Genomic DNA, 20,969 nt, shown 5'->3' on the forward strand with positions numbered 1-20,969 from the left:
AAGAGTGATTTCTTGCTTCCAACCCACAAACCCAGGGAACATTTGGCAATGTGTGTAGGCAATCTGGTTGCCACAGTGGGGAAAGTGCTACAGGCATCTAGTGGATAGAGGATGGGTTATGGTGCTGAACACCCTGCATATCATAGAACTTTCCCTACAACAAAGAATTATCTGGCCCAAAATGTAAATAGTGCTGAGGTTTAGAAACACTGAAATAGCCTCAGGAGGCTGATATAAGGCATACTTGGCCTTTCAGCCACATATTATAAAACTGGATAAAGTCTAGAGGCTACAAACACTAAAACTTACCTTCATCTGCCTGGGTTCCATCATCTCTTAACTACTGGACAGGCGAGTAAATCTTTACTGTCTGATAAAGGGCCAGTATCCAAAAATCTATCAAAAACTTACCAAACTCAAAATCCAAAGAATAAATAATCCAGTTAAGAAATGGGAGAAGACATGAATAGATTTTTTTCCAAAGAGGACGTCCAGATGACTAACAGACACCTGAAAAGATGCTCAACATCATTCATCATCAGAGAAATACAAACCAAAACTATAGTGAGATATCATCTCCTACCTGTTAGAACGGCTAAAATTAACAACATAGGAAACAACAGATGTTGGTGAGGATGTGAAGAAAGAGAAACCCTCTCAGGCTGTTGGTGGGAATGCAAATTGGTGCAGCCACTCTGAAATTACACTATGGAGGTTCCTCACAAAGTTACATATAGAACTACCCTAGGACCCAGCAATTGTACTACTAGGTAGTTACTCAAAGAATACAAAAATAATGATTCAAAAGGATACATGCACCCTGTTGTTTATGGCAGCATTATCAACAATGGCCAAATTATGGAAAGAGCCCAAATGTCCACAGACTAATGAACTGATAAAGAAGCTGTGGTATATACATACAATGGACTATTATTCAGCCATAAAAGAGAATGAAATCTTGCCATTTGCAATGATATGACTAGAGTATATTATGCTAAGTGAAATAAGACAGTGAGAGAAAGACAAATACCAAATGATTCCACTCATATGTGGTATTTAAGAAACAAAGATGAACAGAGTGGGGAAAAAAAGAGAGAGGCAAACCATAAAACAGACTCTTAACTACAAAGGACATCCGAAGATTGCTAAAAGGGAGGTGGACAGGTGAATGGGTTAAAAGGTGATGGGTATTAAGGAGGGCACTTGTTTTGATGAGCACTGTGTGCTATATGTAAGTGATGAATCACTAAATTCTACTCCTGAAACTAGCATTACACTATATGTTAACTAAGTAGAATTTTAATAGAAACTTGAAAAATAGATAAGTAAAAGTTTACACTTTACAAAAAGAAACTAATGTAACATTGTCAACTATACTCAAAAATAACTAAATATAAAATAATATACATGGAAAATTTTGAGTATTTGCCACTTTTCATAAACGTGCATATATACTAATAAAATAAAGTGAATGGATAAATGCACAGTAACATGCAAGCCTGCAACATTTAAGATAACTTTATATATTAAAATAAGAAACAGAATAATACAAAATACTTATGCATTAAGTAACAAAATGTATTTAACACTGAATTTTTTCTGGAAATACTTGTATATGATATATACAATACTTATACAATAAAATAAACACAAGGTTTACATTAATATAATAGTTTTTGTTTTATTATTATTGTTTATTATTATTTTTAATATAGTAGTTTTTAGGGGTGCCTGGGTGGCTCAGTCAGTTAAGCATCCATTTTCAGCCCAAGTCATGATCTTGTGGTTCAAAAGTTCAAGCCACACCATTGGTATCTGTGCTGACAGCTCAGAGCAGGAGCCTGCTTCAGATTCTGTCTCCATCCCTCTCTGCCCCTCCTCCATTCACACATTTTCTCTCTCTCTAATATAAACATTAAAAAAAATTTTAGTATAGTTTTTATTAAAAATTAATTTCTTTTAACTTTTAACAGAATTTTGAAATTCTAAATAAACTTAAGGTATTAAATTAATAACAGTTTTTCCCCATGCTATTGACCAGAATATCAACTATTTTATAACAAAGGCTTCAGAGTAATTTTATCTGAAGTATTTTGCTTTTGAAAATATGAAAACCACTACCTTGTAGTTATCAAAAATCACCTGATTTTTCATTAATAGTGAGATTTTGACTAAAAATAGTGTGATTGTGGAAGAATTTTCTGAACTACTTTAAAAAATTCTTTTATTTACCACTTATACAATCATAAATGCTACCAGTTAAATTTTAAAGTCAAAGATTATGTATTTAATATTGAAAATATTTTGTTTGATCATCAAACACAAAGTCCAAAGAAATGTCAGTGTTGACATATTAGACATGTTGTCATAGAAGTCCAACATTTTGTAATTCTCCTGTCTAATTAAGGTAAAAGAAATGTTTTTAGCACTTTGGATGACTGATTTGTCTAGTTACTATTTTGAATCAATATACTATTGAAATGTAGTTCAAAAATGACCAATTTTAATAAATAATTTGCACTAAAGATGCCCTAGCTCTTAAAACTAGAAAATATAAAATAATTGATTCATTTAATACATATTTGTAAAATACCCTTTAGGAATATGAACAGGCCATGAGTGAGCCTGTAAAATCTATACTTCAAAGTAAAGTAAAATCTTTAATCCTTTTAGTACAATTAAGGACATCTTAAACTTTATGTGTGAGAAGAAATCTGATATGTGTTGCCCATGAAAGTTCTTGCTTTCTCCCATAAAAGTACAGATGATGGGCTTTAAGGTTGCATGATATTTTAAGTTCTTTCATTAACTTAAAAATTCAAATTTTAGCTCAAGCAGTTCAATACTATTTAATTAAATACCTTAAGACTTTATGTTATACAAATAAAAATCCCTTATTTGTGTTGAGAACATTTTGGTGGAGGATATAGGCCCTACGGTTAAGAAGATCATTATCCAACACAGTAGATGATAAAGTAAATGGTATAAACTACCAGTGATAGAGAAATTTTGAGAATTTGGTAAGTTTAAGAATTGGATCACTAGAGCATGTTGAGGAAGGTTTTTCTGGAAGCAAGACCTTAACCAGTTCTTGACAGACAGGAGGAATTTTGGTGAGTAAAAAAACAAAACACAATTTAAAAAAAAAAGGAACGTTAATGAAAAATGTTCGAGAGAAATAAATATATGTAGCTTTGAACTGGGAAAACGAGAAAAGCTATTTGGTTAGAATTAAGGGATTCAGGGAAAACATAGTGTGATATATATTAGGAAATGTAAAATGTAGTACATTAATAGCCTATCACCTAAACCAATTTTTTACATTATGTATGCAGTAAAAACAGCTATTGTACAGCAGATAAAAGAGAAATAACAAGAGGACTTCCTGCTATAATCATAGTACATAGTAATAAAAGCTTCAACTGATTCAGAAGTTAGTGAGAAAAACTTAATTAAAAAAAACGAAATTATAGGAGGCCACATTCCAATATACTACAAATTCCTTTTAGATGATTTATTCACCTACATCATAAATACTGAATAGCTATTTGACAGGTCAGTACACACACTGAGTATAATAGACAGAAGAGGCATGGCTTCTGTACTTAAGGAATCCAGAAGAACAGACAGATTGAAAGCAAGCAGATATGTGTTCAAATCATTTGCTCTGCCATGGTGAAAATTTCCTAATTGACCCCCAAAAGAGATCTGAGCCCTCTTTACATTATAATAGAACACTGAACATACTTTTGTTAATGCATTTGTCTCTACGGGTTTTTTAATTTGTATTTGTGTCTGTCAAGCAAATGTGACCCCTTTATGTACAAAGATCTTACCATTGTGAATACAACACAACTTAATTCACTGTTTCATATTTTGAAATGAATTTGTGGATGTGGATATATGTACACACATTTGCACACATATATTGATAGACTCATTCTTTCACTTTTGTTATCTTTATTCTAATGAATAAGAAAGTGGAAGCCAAAGTAGTCAAGGATTAATTCTCAATTGTCCAGTAAAATTTCAAGCATTCATGGGCATATGATTGGGTCTTTAAGTATCCTATTCAAGATAGGACTGGCTATGGTATTCAGAGATTCTTCATAGTTCAATAAAAGCCATTCATTTACAAAATCGTACTATGCCTACAATTATTTTTGCTTTTATAACTAAACCTAAGAAACGAACAGAAGCACATTTGCAAAGACACCTTATAGTTCATGTTTTCAACACTGTGAGCATAAAGCAATATCAATCAACTTTCAGCTTCCATATTAATAAGATCTTTTTGTGGTCAGCATTCTTACACTTTGATTTTATTCATGGGCTGTCTCCATTTCCATTTTGTTTTTTAAATTCACGTCAATCAATTTTACCTAATGATTATTCTTCTTACATAACCAAAAAAAAAAAATTGAGTAACTTGACATTATCTCTATTAACATCCCTTTCTATGAATTAACTAAATTTAACACCATTTTTAACTTTTTTCCCTTATCCTTTGTAGTATAAATTATCCTTAACTGTCAAACTGAAATGGTTCTTGACTCTTCCGCCTTTTTTCTTAAATGTTTTTGAGAGAGAGAAAGAGACAGAGAGACAGAGAGAGACAGAGAGAGACAGAGAGAGAGAGAGAGAGAATCCCAAGCAGCTGACAGCACAGAACCCAACGTGAGCCTCTATTTCACAAACTGTGAAATCATGACCTAAGCTGAAATCAAGAGTCAGATGCTTACCCAACTGAGCTACCCAAGCACCCCCATGCCGTATATTTTTTATAATGAAACACCAGACTCTGTTTTTTTTTAAAACCAAAGGAAATGTAGCTGCAAAAATAATACCACTGAGTGCTTCAGAAGGTCCAGTTGAGTATTAGCAGCCTGGCTTGCTCTCACACTTTTTCTTTTCCAAGCTTCATGCTGTTCATGGCTCAGGGGAATCCACCATCACCATGAGGATACACAAGGAGCCACAGGCATTGAGAAGAAATTCTGAGGGACACTACCGTGTCTTCCTTCTTAGTGCTGGGACTTGTGAATGGAATCTCCTGGACCATACATAGGCTTGCTCTGGAATTCCATAGCCAACCTTCAGGGATTTCTAAATCTCTATAAAGTTCCCAGGAGGAACTTCCCCATTCAAAGAATAGCCTTATCTCAATCTCTACTTGGAGGCACAACCCAGGGGTTTGCTTTTCATTGGAATCTAGAAAAAATCTGCACACCAGCTCAGAATGGCTTCAAGCAAGGTTCACAGTTCCCTGTACTTCATGAGTAGAATGCTCTGTTGGTCCTTCCTTTTCTTAGCTTCTGGTGGTTGCTGGCAATCCTTGACATTCCTTTGCTTATAGCTGCAGCCCTCTAATTTCTCACTTTTTTCATAGCAATCTTCTATCAGTGTGTATGTATGTCACTGTATGTGCAAATCCCTCTTTCCTTATAAGAACACCAGTCACTAGATTTAAAGCCTACACCACATTACCTTATTTTAAGTTGATGGTATATGCAAAGGCCTTGAACTTTGTCACTGTCATATAAGGGTAAAATGTTTCCTCAATGTCTCTCCCCTGCCCACTTCTCTTTGACTCTTCACCTAATTTCACTGAGTCTGCTCCACACTCAACAGATTAAACATTTGTACCAAGCAATAAGCCTCATGATGACATTTCTATTTTCCCCAAAGACAGCTCCTTCCTGTTGGGGCAGGTACATTTAATCAACCAACAAGCATGCTGTCCACATGCTACAGTGTCATTCCACCCTCGACCCCCAATGATAGCTGTCGCCTATCGGTTTTTTAGCCCTCTCTGTCTCTTTCATTCTCGTTCTCTCTTGCTGTCTCTTGCACTCAGACTATGCTTAGGGTTTTGGGTACCCTCCATTTGGTCCTCTGGGAATGCAGTACCTTCCTCTTCTAGGACATGTGAGCATAATACATCTTCACGTTATACATCTCTCTGTGCTGTTATTCTGTGTCTGCACCAGACTTGATCATCAGAAGGAAAAACAAAAGCTTTTCAAGTAACATAATTATATTCCTTACAAAACAGTCATCATCAGACAGTTGTTAGACCTCCTACAGATTATCTTCATAATCAAAGCAGAGAGTAAACCAGAACTTATTAGACACAAGTTATTGTTATGGACAAATTTGGAGCAACATACCTAAAGTGTAACTTTCAGAGATCTAACTTAATATTCGAAGCAGAGAGAACCTGGATTTGAGGATCAGAATTCTAGAAACACAAACACACACCTTGAATAAGATTCATAAAGTATCAAAAAGCAAAAATGAGAACAAACATACAAAAAAGCAAGCCAATCTAGAGGCCCGATAATGCTTACTACTAACAACAAATCTGACAAAAAGTTTCATGCCTTCCTTAAAGGTGTGCAGAACAGAAGTGTTTTAAAACGTCTTGTCATTTAATAAGAAATCATAACAATGTAGGTAATTTTAGCATGGCAGCAAAAGTAGTACAAAACAAAGGGGCCTAACTAGAGGAAACAAAGAACAAATAATTGACTTAAATGTCAATATTTTATGACATTACTAAATATACTCTGCTTAAAGTGAATTATGTAGGGGCCCACACTTTGTTTATATGAATATGCCAATGCTGTGAAAAATTCTCTTTCAGGAAAATAACAAATTCTCCACTATCAAATATTTGCCAGAATTCTATTGTTTTCTAGCAGCACTTAAAACATCAAGTCAATCAACATTACTTTCATTCTTGAAACTGTAAAATAAAACTGTGCTCCTTGAAATACACTTAGCAAAAAAACTGTTTCAAAAGTATAATTTAAGAATCCATAAAGTTTTGTTTGCTAGAGCTGCCTTAACAAGGTACCATGGTTTAAACAACAGAAATTTATTGTTTCACAGTTCTGAAGTAGAAATCAGGGATTAAGCAGGTTGATTTCTTCTGAGAACCGTGAAGAACAATGTATTCTTTGCCTCACTCTTTTTCAGGTAACTGGCTGGCCATTTTTTTGGTCTTTCTTGGCTGATAGATGCATCACCCAAATCTCTGCCTTGAGATTCACACAGCATTCTCACTGTGTATGTTGTCTTCAAACTTCCCTTTTTTATAAGGTCCATCCTAATGACCTCATTTTAACTAGATTACATCTGCAAAGACTCTATCACCAAATAAGGTCTAATTCTGAGGTACAAAAGGGATTGGTTAGGATTTCAACATAGGAATTTGAGCAGGGCATTATTCAACCCAAAGCAAATACTCCTAACATTGTGCTAAATTTAATTTCCTCAAATTGGCTCTAGATCCTTCAGGAATCATCCTTCATATGACACTTTTCCTGCTATATTCTAAGTATTTTATCAGTAACATTCCTTTGAAAATATTGCTTGTGGGGCACCTGGATAGCTTAATCGGTTGAGTGCCTGACTCTTGATCTCACGGTCGTGAACTCAAGCTCCACGTTGGGCTCTGTGCTGGGTGTTAAGCCTAATTAAAAAATAAAATAAAATAAATAAAAATATCATTGCTTGGATAATATATCAATCAGCATTCAACCACAGAGACAGAGCCAGTAGGAGATGTTATCAATAAATGTATATCTAGATTCCTATATATGTATGTTTGTATGTATCATTTATCTATCTTTTATGGTGAGTTGGCTTACGAAATGTGAGATGTGGATCATCAAGGTCTGCAAGGCAATTGGCTTTGTGTCTGATAATGGAGACAGGCATGTACTCAGAAAGAGATCATGAGCAAGCTGCAGTCCTAAGCATGAACTGTATGAGGATAGATTGAAACCTGTGTCTGTTCTATAACCTTGGTAAAAAGAGTGTTGCAGACTCCAGGGAACTTCCTAATGAATCTAAACCCACATACCCAATCCAGGAGTCAGGAAGCTGAAGAGGGACCCAGAGGAAGACAGAGTAACTATAAGCCATACTGAGGCTATGTCAAGAGTGACTGACTCACCACATATACTTTGTTTGGATATCAAGTGAACAATGAACACTTATGTATTAAATTTAATTTGTCAAACTTTCTATGTTCTAAGCCACCTGCATTTTCCTTAAAATCCTGCCCCCCCCCACCCCCAACAGAAACCACTCTTCTGTTTACTATTTCCAGAGCTCTAGTTATCTTGGTCATTGTGTGATATATCAGATGTCAGAGTGGTACTGTGGGTTGCTTTATTACCAAGTCATCCAGAAACAAATTGGAGAGTTGATTTCCAGCTGCCGCTCTGAATCCTAAACCTCTGGACACCAGCTATATAGAATAAACTGTATCTTAGGAAATTATTGTTACCTTTTTAATTTTGTTATTAGTATAATAAATTTCTTATAACTGAAATATCATATAATTTTTGATAACTTGGGGTAATTTAATGTATTGTATTTTACAGACATCCTTATTTTACCATGATCTGGATTTTGAAGCAATTTAAGCATTAAAATGAAAAGTTTAACTCCAAGAAAGGGTATCTGTGATCCCAGGTATGTTTCATACCAAGCAGGTAATCAGCAACAACGTTATGTGAGCCACAAAATGGATGCTCCTTTTCTACCTTCCAGATCCTTTGAGAATCTCCTTTGTGGCCACTCTCACCAGAAGAATTAAAAAAAAAAAAAAGAGAGAGAGAGAGTTCTATGAACTATAATTCATCCTTGCTAAATTGACACAACAAAACCATTATACAAAATATTCTTTCCTATGCTAAGCTTTCCCTAGAGCTTAATTTTTAGTTTCTTAAAAATTTTTCTCTCAAAATAATACTAATACAAAGTTACTGATGCATAAATATTTCTAAGGCTTCCTTAAAATTGATTACAAGAAGTGGAATTGGGGGTACCTGGGTGGCTCAGTCAGTTAAGTGTCCGACTTCAGCATAGGTCATAATCTCGCTGGTCCCAAGTTCGAGCCCCACTTCAGATTCTGTGCTGACAGCTCAGAGCCTGGAGCCTGTTTAGATTCTGTGTCTCCTTCTCTCTCTGCCCCTCCCCCACTTGCACTCTGTTTCTATCTCTCAAAAATAAACATTAAAAACATTTTTTAATAAATGATAAAAGTGAAATTGTAGAATTAACTGATCAGCATATTTAAAACACTGCTTTGGGGAAAAGACCTCTCTGACCTCAGCCGTAGCAATTTCTTACTTGACACATCCCCGAAGGCAAGGGAATTAAAAGCAAAAATGAACTACTGGGACCTTATGAAGATAAAATGCTTCTGCACAGCAAAGGAAACAACCAACAAAACTAAAAGGCAACCGACGGAATGGGAAAAGATATTTGCAAATGACATATCGGACAAAGGGCTAGTGTCCAAAATCTATAAAGAGCTCACCAAACTCCACACCCAAAAAACAAATAACCCAGTGAAGAAATGGGCAGAAAACATGAATAGACACTTCTCTAAAGAAGACATCCAGGGGTGGTGGGTTGGCTCAGTCAGTTAAAGCAGCCGACTTCAGCTCAGGTCATGGTCTTGCAGTCCGTGGGTTCCAGCCCCGTGTCGGGCTCTGTGCTGACAGCTCAGAGCCTGGAGCCTGTTTCAGATTCTATGTCTCCCTCTCTCTGACCCTCCCCCGTTCATGCTCTGTCTCTCTCTTCTCAAAAATAAATAAACATTAAAAAAAAAAAAGAAGAAGACATCCAGAGGGCCAACAGGCACATGAAAAGATGTTCAACGTCGCTCCTCATCAGGGAAATACAAATCAAAACCACACTCAGATATCACCTTACGCCAGTCAGAGTGGCCAAAATGAACAAATCAGGAGACTATAGATGCTGGAGAGGATGTGGAGAAACGGGAACCCTCTTGCACTGTTGGTGGGAATGCAAATTGGTGTAGCCACTCTGGAAAGCAGTGTGGAGGTTCCTCAGAAAATTAAAAATAGACCTACCCTATGACCCAGCAGTAGCACTGCTAGGAATTTACCCAAGGGATACAGGAGTACTGATGCATAGGGGCACTTGTATCCCAATGTTTATAGCAGCACTCTCAACAATAGCCAAATTATGGAAAGAGCCTAAATGTCCATCAACTGATGAATGGATAAAGAAATTGTGGTTTATATACACAATGGAGTACTACGTGGCAATAAGAAAGAATGAAATATGGCCCTTTGTAGCAACGTGGATGGAACTGGAGAGTGTTATGCTAAGTGAAATAAGCCATACAAAGAAAGACAGATACCATATGTTTTCACTCTTATGTGGATCCTGAGAAACTTAACAGAAACCCATGAGGGAGGGAAAGGGGAAAAAAAAGAAAAAAAGGAGGTTAGAGTGGGAGAGAGCCAAAGCATAAGGGACTCTTAAAAACTGAGAACAAACTGAGGGTTGATGGGGGGTGGGAGGGAGGGGAAGGTGGGTGATGGGTATTGAGGAGGGCACCTTTTGGGATGAGCACTGGGTGTTGTATGGAAACCAATTTGACAATAAATTTCATATATTGAAAAAATAAAAAATAAAAAAATAAAAAATAAAACACTGCTTTGGGGCACCTCGGTGGCTCAGTCAGTTAAGCATCTGACTCTTGATTTCAGCTCAGGCCATGATATCAGGGTCATGAGATCAAGCCCTGCATCAGGCTCTGCACTGAGCATGAAGCCTGCTTAAAATTCTCTCTCTCCCTCTCCCTCTGCCCCTCCCCTACTCTCTTTCTAAAAAAAAAAAATTGCTTTATATATGTTTTCAATATAAGAGCCTCCACTTTCACAAACAATGGAATTTAAAAATGTTTATATATGCATAGATGAAAATAATGTTTCAACTTAAATTTTATATGTATAAATGTTTAATAATAGTTCTTCAAGTATTTATCGGCAATTTTATCGGTTCTATGATTAAGATTTTATTGATTCAGAAGCTTGTTGTAACAAGTCTTAAATAATTTATATTTTTTCATGTTTATTTTATTTTTGAGAGAAAGAGACAGATAGTGAGTGGGTAAGGGGCAGAAAGATAGTGAGAGACAGAATCCCAGGCAGGCTCTGTGCTATTAGTGCAGAGTCCAATGCAGGGCCCGAACACATGAACTGTTAGATCATGACCTAAGCCAAAAACAAGAATTGTACACTCAACCAACTAATCCACCCAGGCACCCCAATTTTAATTAACATTTTAGTATTTTAGCTAAACTGACAGAGGAAAAAGAGAAAAGATTCATTTTACCAAATTCAGGAATGAAATCTGGGGCATCATTATTCACTCCTCCGACACTGAAAATATAATAAGGAAACAAAAACAACTTTATGTTGAACAACTTAGATGAAATGAAAAAATCCCCTAAAAACACACATTTTCAAGTATTATTCAAAAAGAAATATATATTCTAAATATTCATCCAGGTATTAAAAAAATAAATTAGTAGTTTCAAATCTTCAGAAAGAAAAACTTCAGGAGTATATGGTTTCACTGGTAATTTCTACTAAGCATTTATAAGAATGAAATAACAATTCCTCACAATCTCTTCAAAGAAGATAAAAACTGCCAACTCAGTTTAATGAGTCCATCATTAACTCTATCCTGAAATAACACAAAGGTAACACAAGAAAATAAAACTAATATCCAACATAAATATGGATGCAAAAATCTTCAACAGTGTATCAACAATTTGAACCCTGCAATATATAATAATAATAATAATAATAATAATACATCACAATCATGTATAATCTATCTCACCAATGCAAAGTTGGTTCAATACTCAAAAATTAATGTATTTCATGACACAAAATGACTCATGTTAAAAAAATAAAGATAATTATATTAACAAATGGAGAAAATATATTTGATAAACACAATATTCTTTGATGTTAAAAATTTTACTAAGAAGTAAAAATAAACTTATTCAATAAAAAATAGCTACAAATAATCTATAGAAATTTATTCAATAAAAAACAGCTACAAATAATCGATATAACTAACATCATACCTAATGGTAATAAACAAAATAATTTTCCTCTATTGGCAAGGATGCTAACTCTCATCACCCTTATTTACTATCACACTGAAAGTTCTGGCATTTACAATAAGTCGAGAAGAAGAATTTAACAGTGCTTAGATTTTAAAGGAATAAATAAAAATCCTATTTACAGACAACATGATTGTCAATATAGAAAATCCCAAGGCACCTATTAAACAACAACAAACTCTCTCAGCATTAGTAAATAAGTTGAACAATGTCACAAAGGCATAGGATCAATATAGAAAAAAATCTATCATACTTCTGTTCATTAGCAATGAACAATGAAAACTAAAGTATCATCATTTTACCTAGCTTCCCCTCCAAAAGAAAGTTTTAAATCAAATCAAATATGTCTAAAATCTGTACGCTGAAATTTGCAAATTACTGATATAATATCTCAACAAATGGAAATAAATGTAAGGAAATATCATGTTAATGAATCTGAAAGACTCATTATAGTTAAGACGTCAAATATTCTAAATTGATCGGTAGACAATGTAATCCCAATGTAAATCACAGTATGATTCTTTGTCGAAATAGATAAGTTGATCCCCAAAAGTTGTGTAAGTAAATGTAACTAGATTATCTAAAAGTAAGTGTGAAAGAACAGAGTTGGTGTATTCAAAGTGTTATGGGTTGAATACTGCTTCCTCTACCTCCAAAAAATATATATACATATGTTGAAGTCCTAACCCCCTCAGTACCTCAGAATATGACCTTAATTGGAAATAGAAACTTTACAGAGGCAACCAAGTTAAAATGAGGTCATTAGGCTGGGCTCAAGCCAGCATGACTGGGTGTCCTTTATATACAGAGGAAATGTGGACACAGAGACAGAAAATACCTAAAGGGAAAATGATATGAAGACACCAGGAGAAAACTATCTACAAGCCAAGGAGAGAAACCTGTAATGGATCCTGTCCTCACAGCCTTTACTGCATTTAACCCTGTTTTGATTTCAGATATCTAGCCTCCAGAACTGTGAGACAATAAATTTCTGTTGTTCAAGCCCTACAGTTTGTGGTACATCATTAAGGCAGCCCTTAGCAAATTTACTGCACACATTACCTGATATTAAGAGTTGTTATAAAGTTACATTACTCAAGCTAGTAAAATGTTAAAAAGATAAACAGGAAGACAAATCAAACAGAACAGAAAATACAGAAATAGACCCACACAAACAAGGTTAACAGATTTTTGACAAAAAGTCCAGGGTAACCTAACGAAGAAAGGATGGTCTTTCAACAAATGGTGTTGGAACAACAGGACCTCCATATTTTAAAAGAAGATGAAGATTAATATGCAGATAATAATAATGAAAAGGAAGAAAAAGAAGAAAAGAGAAGGAGAAACAGCTTGACTTATGCTTTATACCATATAAAATAACTCAAAATGTGTCACAGATGTAAATATAAAAACACTTCAGAGAACATTTGTGACCCTGCATAGGATAAAGTTTTCTTAGAATTAATATCAAAAACAGGGTGCATAAAAAGAAAAAAAAACATGATAAATTTAATTTCATAAAAAATGAAAATATTTTTTCTGTGAAAGACAAAGTTAAGAGATTATATAGACAACCCAGGGACTGGGAAAAAAAAACTTACAAACCACATAGCAAATAATTTGCTTTCAGAATGTATAAAGAATTAAAAAAAAAACTCAACAGTAAGTAAAACAACCCTACAAAAATTTGCAAATGATGTAACTAGACACTCCACCAATGAAAAAATGTGTATCAAAAAAATGCACATGAAAAGATGCTGAACATAATTTGTCATTAGGGAAATAAAAATCAAAACCATGGTGAGAGACCAGTAAACACCTATTAGAATAGCTACAATTAAAAACACTGAGAAAACCAACTGTAGGCTAGCCCATGAAGCAATGGGATCACACAGATATCGCTCCTGAGGGTACAACCACATTGGAAAACTGAAACATACACTTATGTTCCAACAATCATACTTCCAGATGATTATGCTACACAAATAAAAACTCAGATTCAAATAAAAGCTTGTATGCAAATGTGTATACTGTCAATAATCACACTTTCCCTGAAAACCACCCAGATGGTAAATGGAGAAACTGTGATATAGTCACACTATGGAATATTAGTTAGCAATAAAGAGAAATGAACTAATGCTTTATGCAACAACACAGATCACAAATGAATTATGCTAAATAGAAGAACCCAGTCTCAAAAGACTGATTACTGCCTCATTCCATATCTGTGACATTCTGGAAAAGTAAAAAATAGGGTAACTACAAACAGACTAGTTGCCATGGATTAGGAGTGGAAAAAAGATATGAATATAAAGGAACACCACAGAATTATTTGGAGTGTTGGAATTATTCTGTATCCTGTTTTTGTAGTGTTTATTGTATTTATGTGTACAAGCTCACAGGACTATATGTTGAAAAAGTATTTACTTTAAAAAATTGAAAATTTTAATTTTTTACTGATTAAAAAAATAATGGTGGAAGTCAAAAACATTTGAAATATTCAAAACCGCCCTTGTTTAAGAAATAACACTAAACAATTTTGATATTGTGTTCAATATTTCTTTGTGCAGCTTGTTAGCTAAACTGTGTTTAAAATTAAGAAACCTTGCAAACTTTGTGTGGTAACTATACATTTTTAATTTTTTTTTCTTTCCCACATCACTGTATTTAACATTACCAAAAGAAATTGCCTGTTGGCTTTTTCTCAAGAATATAGGTTTGATATATAGTATACTTTTATTTTTTCCCTGCAAGGGGGATAGCCAATATTTTTAAAGGATTAAGGAATCACTTACTAAAGTTAAATATAAATTATCAGAACAATACAAGCTCAAATGGAACATTCATCCCTAATGTACCTATTGTGAGGTCAAATAATGTCACTTCCTTTCACAAGAACTACAATCTAATAACAAACTCAGAATTAGATGAATTATATTTATGTCCTCAGAATATGATGCTCTGGCTAAACTATCAAATCATTTTAATATAGGGTTAAGCCCAGTAGAGCCATATTTGCACTGTTAAATCTAGAACATAGAAAAGTATAGTCATGTATTTATTTTTTGCTGTGATTTAGTTTGCATATTGAAGTAAATAATACCAGATTGTTGAACACAAAGAAAATGTATTATGTTGTTCATCTTTTAAATACTAATGAATGTCAACTTGTGTTCTAATGATCCCTCTAAGGGAAGCCTATTGATCAAGACAAGGCTGGCTACAAGAATAAAGAATCCCAAGGCAATAATTCTATGCTACTCATAAAGCAAATTATAATCAAACGGATGATGGTTTGTTCCTTTTACAGAACACAAGGTTTTTTTTTGTTTTTTTTTTTTTATTATTATTTTTTTTGAGACAGGGAGAGACAGAGCATGAGCGGGGGAGGGTCAGAGAGAGGGAGACACAGAATCCGAAACAGGCTCCAGGCTCTGAGCGGTCAGCACAGAGCCCGACGCGGGGCTCGAACTCACGGACCGCGAGATCATGACCTGAGCTGAAGTCGGCCGCTCAACCGACTGAGCCACCCAGGCGCCCCCAGAACACAAGTTTTAATGTACTGAAGTTCATACCAATGGATTTATTTTCTAAAAAGTTGTTTCCAGTTCTGTTTAATTTCGGGGGAAAGCACATAGTAAGAAATAAGTTTGGGATAAATGCCTATGTGATGACATACTGCTGGTTTAAGAGGTCAATTTTTGATGCTGTTTCAATGTTTGTTACATTGCTCTAAAAAATGAATAGAGTTAGCTACTATACAAATGAAAAATTATAAAACTCCAGATTCAAAATGAGACTAGATGTTTTTACTTACTCATTAAAAAATACTGATAACCTACTATAACTTTCCCCCACCAAGGAAATTGACACAGATCAGAAAACAAAAGCAATATAAACAGCTACCATCTTACATTCTAGCAGAAGTCAATAGACAATTAAAAATTAATAACTAAGGATATCATTTAAATGACAGGAAATAATAAGATCTAATGGAAGAAAAAAATACTACATGGTAAGTGGATTGAGAGGAATAAGGCTAATCTGTTTAGAAGAGAGACCATGATCTGGGGTGCCTGGGTGGCTCAGTTAGTTAACCGTCTGACTCTTGGTTTCGGCTCAGGTCATGATCTCATGGTTCTTGGGTTGGAGCTCCATGTCTGGCTCCGTGCTGAGGGTGCAGAGCTTGCTTGGGATTCTCTTTCTGCCCCTCTCCTGCTCTCTCTCTCAAAATAAATAAATGTACTTAAAAAATATTTTTAAAAAGGGAAGTCATGATCAACATCATTAGAAAGATATTGGAGCAAACGTGAAGAATGTGATACAACATTGTAGGGAATATCAACTTGGATTTTCTTTGAAAATCCTAATCTTAAACTAATTCGTAAACCACAAATTCCTTTGTAAATCTTCGGCCCTAAACAATAATTTGACACATAAAAGTAAAAAATAAAATAAAACAAACAGAAATTGAATCCTAGTAAATTAAAACAAAACTAATATTTTCCAGAAACATAGAATTAAAGCTGAAGTTCACTTTATAAAATTTAAGAGTCTAATTCGTATGAGTCGTTCCACATGTAAGAAAGTGTCATAGGCTATCAATCACACCATAAATGGAGTTCCTTGCTACCAAAGCTATGTAGCATTCAAGGGAAGTCACACCCAGAAGTCCTGTGAGTTGGGACTATACTGATTAGGGTGTTGGTAAAAGTTAGGCAGAAGCAACTTGAATAAGATTTTTCCCAAACAACATCCCTTTATTCATACATAAGGCAAAAGCAACTAGAATGATGCCATTCAACACAGCATTCTATTGCAGACTGCATAAGAATTTTATCAAAAAGAGAAACAATAGCAACAAATAACACTATTTCCTTCTTCATTTCTCAAAGCTCCCAGGTCACACAGTCATTCAGGTTTTCAGCTAATATATGAGGGGAGAATTTACAGCATTAAGGTAGAAATTGAAATTATGAAAGAATACATATGTTGTTTGGGGACAAATAGAAAGATAAATATAACCCAATAGAAGTTCTAAAACAAAATGAAGTATAAAAAACACTCAGGTATTAGATAAGAAGAAATTATTAAGGAAATTCATTTAAATTATTCCACGATCCAATATATAATTCAGGATATTCCTGGGATCTCTTTTATGCTTCTTCTCCACCTTCTTTTTTGAAGGTATCAACAATGCTTAAAGTATGTGTGTTACCAGAAAGTGCCTCTCTGTGAAATGTGTTTCCAGGTTTATATGTCCTTCCTCTGCTTTTGGAAGCCATTGGGGAACGGTATGGGATAGATCCTCCCTGACACCGCCACACTCACTATCCCTTCTGCTTCCAAAGCATTAGCACCAGCAGGTAGGTTAAGCACACAGAAATTTCCTTCCTGAATTATTACCTGTAGGTAATCTAGGTGGGAAATTACAACATAAAGAAGGCAACTTTAGACTTCTCAGCTAATTTAAATTTATATTTAATTTCATGGTACAGGTACTTAAACTATATATATATACACATACGTATATGTGTGTATATATATATATATATATATATATATATATATACATACGTGTATATATATATATATACGTACACATACGTATATACATACATATACATATGTATACATATGTATACATACATATACATACGTATATACACACATATATATATGTATGTGTATATATAGTTTAAGTACCTGTACCATGAAATTAATTAATAATAATAATATATAATACATTACAATTATATAATTATAATTATAATATATTATATAATTTTATATAATGTAATTGTAATTATATATAATTATATAATATAAATTGTAATTAATATAAATAATTATATAATTATTAATGATAATTAATTATATAATTGTTGATTATAATTATCATTAATAAATAATATACATATATTATATAATTATAATAATTATATAAAGTATATAATATAATTATAATTATATAATTATAATAATTATAATATTTTTATATATATATGTATGTATATAGTGAAGTCATCTTTTGGGCAAAATCAGAAACCTGTAGAATTCTCTTAGATTATTTTATTACATATTTAATGTATGTGGTAGTGTGACCCTAAACCATTCAGTTCTTATAGCTTCAGTAACACCTAAAGCAATCCTGCTGAAAAGAAAAACACAATTCAAATACTGAAAAGAAACTGAGCATTTTCTCTTTCACATTTAGATTTTCATTTGAGTTAAATAGTAGGACTGCTGTTTTCTTTTCTTTTTGACATATATAATGAGAACATTACTCAAGATACATATAATTAAGTTGTTGTTCCAGGACAGCACAGTTATAAAGCATATGAAATAAAAACATTTCTCTCATCAGGAAGGATGTGGAATTGCTCTTGGAAACATGAATTATTGTGCTAAGAAGATTCTGGCAATTTTATGATCAACCCATGCAAGTATGGACATCATAATAAGCCGCATTCATTTTATTTACTTTTTGTAAGTGCTGATGTGTGGGTGTATAATTGTAAATGTTTATAATAATTTTTAAAATTTATAAAACATATCTGTGTAACCATTTTTGGATTAGGAAGTTTAAAGCTAGAAATTTAGAAGCCACTTGCAGACTCATAAAGCTCATAAAACATTATTTTTGTGATCACTCCTTCTGATTATTTTTATTACCTTAATTATATATTTAATTACTGTACATATCCTATATTATTGTACATATGCTATATGTTATTATATGTAATCCATAGCTTTGTCAAGTGCCTTTAGTATCAATCATTAGAGTTAAGTGTAATCACCTCACTAGACTAATGGCAGTGACGGTAACGACATGACAGGCACTCTGCCTTCTCCTCAGGCACAAAATGTAATGAGGGATCAAAACCTCAATAATAAGGTACATATTTTAGTACAATATTTTTAAAACAACTGAATTTAATGCAAGAAAAGTTAATTATTTAAAAATACCAAAATTCTAAGTAAAAACAGATCATACCCTTTAGTTGCACAACTTTTTCTCACTAGCTCCACCCTAATCTTGGCCCTAGGTGAGACACATTTTTCTTCCCCATTGACACTGAGATTGTCTATGTGATTTGTTTTGATAAGTAGGATGTTAGCATATGTGAAACAAAGAGAATGTTTCAATGTGACTGTATAACTGGCTTGACCTCTTGCACTCTATGATCCTGGATAAAAAAAAACAGGAGAGCAGCTGGTCTATAAGAGAAATGGGTAAGTATGACCCATAGTTGGGATAAAGATCAGCCAAGCTGGGTCAAGATCAACTAAACCCTAGAAGAATGTGAACCAACCTTAAGACACTTGAATAAGAAGCACACAAAAATAAATTAGTTGTAAAGGCACATAAAAGTTGTACTTTCTTATTTAATAGCTGCAATATATATGTGCATTTGTATTACAATACATTAATGGAGATAAGATTTACACCATGAGAAGATAGTTTGAGAAAGGCTTAGAGGTAACACATTGGAAATTAACAACCATACAAAGAGAGAAAATCAAAATGAAAGAACAAGTCATCATAAGGTCTTGCAATTCTCAGCTGTCAAAAGCATTTAAATAAGCACAAAATGTCAAAACATTTGTTTCAATAAATGCTTTAACAGAATCACTTGAATATATACAGAAATACATGATCACAAGTGTGCATCTTCACAATTTTTCAAAAAGCACATTTGTGTACCTGCCATCCAGGTCAAGACACAGAACATTACCAGCAGCTCAAAAGCTATTGTTCTTCTCAATCATTAATATTTCCCCCTTCACATAAAGTTCATGATACCACCTTCTATCATAATGAAGTAATTTTGATCATTTGTAAACTTTATATTAGAGGACCAATAAAGAGGTGCTTTTTTTAATCTAACATTCATCCACACTTTTGGTTTTAGCATTATCTGGTACAATTATTATTATTATTCTACATATTTATTGCTACATAAATATATTCATTAATTTTGCTACTGATGGACTTTCAAAATTCTTTTTTCCATTCTGGTGCTATTCTAAACATTGGCCTTAATTAATTCTAAACATTGTTGGACATGTCTTTGGTTCACATATGCATACATTTCTACCAGCTATCAACATAGGATAGGACTTGGTGGTGCATGCAGTATTTGTTTATGCAATTTTGACAGATACAATTTTTTGTGGATTAAAATATGAGAAAATAAACACTAATGACAATATAACAAATGCTTCCAATTTAATATGTATCATCATTTTATTAAGTTTATTTATTAATTTTGAGAGAGAGAGAATAAGCATGAGTTGGGGAGAGGCAGAGTGAGAGAAAGAGAGAAACCCAAACAGGCTCTACATTGTGAGTGTGGAGACCAATGCGGAGCTCAAACTAACAAACCATGAGATCAGGACCTGAGCCAAAGTAACACACTTAATCCACTGAGTCACCCAGGCACCTCTGTACCAACATTTTAATTGCCAATGTCCTCTAGCTCTATAATTTTAAATTGGGAATATTTTTATAAGGAAATAAGACAATTCTACATAAAATAGTATATAAATATGTCCAGGATAAGTTATAATAGAATATTAGTAAAATTAAATAAATTATAGTTATCAAAAGACTGATTAAATAATTCCAGCTGCATGTGGAAGAAAAATTGTCAAATGTTTATTGTGAATGCAAATGTTAAACATATTTAAGATAAAGGGAATTTTTAAAGAAAATATACTAAGTGGCTTACTTTTGATAAGGTGTATGTATCACATATTTTTTGATATTCAGATATCTGGGGAGATACACATTTCCTCTTAAAGAATCTTGAAAAATGAAAGTGGGAGATTTAAAATATTTGTTTTCATAATTCAATGTTCTGTGCTGCTTTATAATATGATATTTAATTATTATTGCATATAACACAACAATTTAAATAAATATAAACAATGTTTTTCATTGCTTTTTACAAGGTATTTTGGGGTGCCTGGGTGGCTCAGCCAGTTAAGTGTC

The 20,969-nt window shown here is 33.6% G+C and overlaps 1 long non-coding RNA gene across 1 annotated transcript in view; it reads right to left on the reverse strand.

Annotated features, from left to right (window-relative positions):
• Positions 1–1,730: 1,730 nt before the first annotated feature.
• LOC132680273 (uncharacterized) overlaps positions 1,731–20,969 on the reverse strand; it is a 49,342-nt gene continuing 30,103 nt past the window's right edge. The window contains exons 2-3 of the long non-coding RNA XR_009610602.2: positions 11,170–11,216; positions 1,731–1,899 (exon numbers count right to left, since the gene is read on the reverse strand). This is a non-coding gene — a long non-coding RNA (uncharacterized LOC132680273). The remainder of the gene's footprint in view (positions 1,900–11,169; positions 11,217–20,969) is intronic.

The sequence above is a fragment of the Panthera onca genome, chromosome A1 (assembly GCF_046562875.1).
Source record: "Panthera onca isolate mPanOnc1 chromosome A1, mPanOnc1 haplotype 2, whole genome shotgun sequence".
NCBI classification, from domain to species: Eukaryota; Metazoa; Chordata; class Mammalia; order Carnivora; family Felidae; genus Panthera; species Panthera onca.